Here is a 2,330-nt window from a genome sequence, read left to right as displayed (position 1 = left end):
CACTAACACCGCGGCCCAGAAAGCCGTGAAGGCAGGCCAGTGACAAATGTCAGGTGTGACTGGAAATGACATTTCAAAATAAACACGACCAAGCATGGCTGAGCATCCTGTGCGGGCACCCATGTGCGCCACCCGCAGCCAGAGACAGACCCCCCACGGCGGCACACAGACACCAAGCCCCATGCAGCTGTCCCCGTAGCGGAGGCCACAGCAGAAGGTGGCCCTGGCTGGAGCCAAGGGCTCGCCCCACAGCCCCACATGTGAAGGGGCCCTGGGCCCCGACCCCGCCCAGGGAACGCTCACAGAGGCGCAGAGGGACAGTGTCGCCCCGAGGCCAGCTCACAGGTCCCAGCTACACATCGCTCATTCCCTGATGAGGAGACAAGCGAACGAGAAGCAGAACCATGAAGGAAGGAATCGTTCTGCAAAGACGATAGACAGAAAGAAATACGAACCAGCTGGGCCTGCTGTCCAGTCAGGCCAATGACGACAAACACCAGAGAAAAAGAAAAAAAGAAGACATTTAAAAGGCATATTCACCAACTATAGAAAAACAAGCAGCCAGCATGGGCAAGTGAGCTCAGCAATGGGACGGGGCCAGGGGACGGGGCAGGCGGGCCGGACACCAGCGCGCTTCCCCACACCTGGACCTGTGGGTCTCAGATGAGGAGGGCTGGGGCCTGGGACCCCCAACCCCATACCGCTCCCATCACTGCCGTGTCTGCGTGGCTGGAAGGACACACAGCTTAGGTGTCAGCCGTTAGAACCTCTCAGTATGTGCGCGTGCGTGCGCACACATGTGTGTGTGCACACGTGTGTGGTGTGATTGCTTACAGACATAGCTCCAGGAGGAGAAAACCTGTCGTCAGTTCATCAATATATCCCAACACTTCCTCACTTTATTCCAGGCGTCCTGGGTGCTTCCTGCTGTTCCGTTTCTTCCCGTTGTCCCTTTGCACACGGGCCCTCTGCCGTTTCCGACGCTCATGCCGCCCGCCCCTCTGTCAGAGCATCAGCTGGGTGCTTCGCGTCAGGCTTGCATGACGGCTGGAGGTGTCGTCATGTCTTGCCATCGCCTTGCGTCTGGTGCGTGACGCTGGACGCGGCACACGGACACTCGGCGAGCCTGGCTGGGGTGGGGACGTGCAGGTGAGCAACCCATCACCCCAGAGGACGACGGAGGAGCCCAGACGTGGGAGGCAGAACACGAAGTTAAATGGAGCAAAAGCAAACTGCTCTCATTGCGTGTAAAGTCCTAATCTTTGAATGAGCATATCTCACTTTTATTTTACCCATTATTTAAATCACTTGGATTGTCTCTCAAACACATTTATTTTCATCACATTTGTCCAATTTGCCTTTATTTTTTTGACTTGACCAAAAAAGCACCTGTCAGCCTGTATCAGCCAGGATCGTCCCCAGAGCATTGTAAGATAACACATGATAATTGATCAACTTAGACTCTGGGGCTGTGGGCGTGGAGGGACAAACAGGTTAAATGCTAATCCGCCATTGGCAGGGAGAATTCCTAGTAATGTCACACAGGAGTCAGAAAGTTCACTCTTCGCAAGCCGTCACCGTCACCGGGGTGAGGGCTGGGCCCAGGCGGGGGCACAGGGGTGGGCCCGCGTCACAGGCAGAAGCGAGGGGCCCGGACTCTCTGCCGCCTGCAAGCTAGCCAGCCAGCCCACCAGGGTCTCTGTGCCACACGGGGACACACGGCTCCTGGGTCACAAAACGTGTCACTACTCACAGCAAGAGCAGCAGCCAGAATGTGAGCGCAGTGGCATCAGTTACCCAAGTCGCATGAGAACATGGGGGGACAGGGCACACCCACCCTTACCACGGCTCGCCCTGAGTCTGGGGGCATCGCTGCTTTTGCAGGTAGCGGGAGTAAGCCTGCTCTCCTCTGGAGGGGGGATAGCATCTGAGCATGTGGGCAGAGGAACCTTGGGAAGCAGCCCAGGTACAGAGCTGTCAGGAACTCGCATCCCTGAGACGTACAGCAAGACATGTGAGCATAGAAAACCGGGGACAGTGTCCCCAGCAGCACCACCAAAGCAGAGATGCTATTCTCAGGATAAATGACCATTGGGGGGACATTTTAAAAATGCTAAAGCCACTCTAGAAATACAGTTACTGGTAAAGATCGTGCTTCGAGTGTGGACTTGAAGTAACTGCCGACTGGAAGAATTAGTGAGAGCTCGCGGCGATTCACCAAACGGAAACGGGAAAGCGGCCACATCCGCCTGCTGAGCCCTGACGGTGCCACTGACGAACAGAAGGACTCAGCCAAGTTCCCGAGCCTCCCTGTGCGCACATCCCTCCTC

This window comes from Pteropus vampyrus, unplaced genomic scaffold, assembly GCF_000151845.1.
Source record: "Pteropus vampyrus isolate Shadow unplaced genomic scaffold, Pvam_2.0 Scaffold52, whole genome shotgun sequence".
Classification (NCBI taxonomy): Eukaryota; Metazoa; Chordata; class Mammalia; order Chiroptera; family Pteropodidae; genus Pteropus; species Pteropus vampyrus.
Note: the sequence above shows the minus strand (reverse complement) of the source record.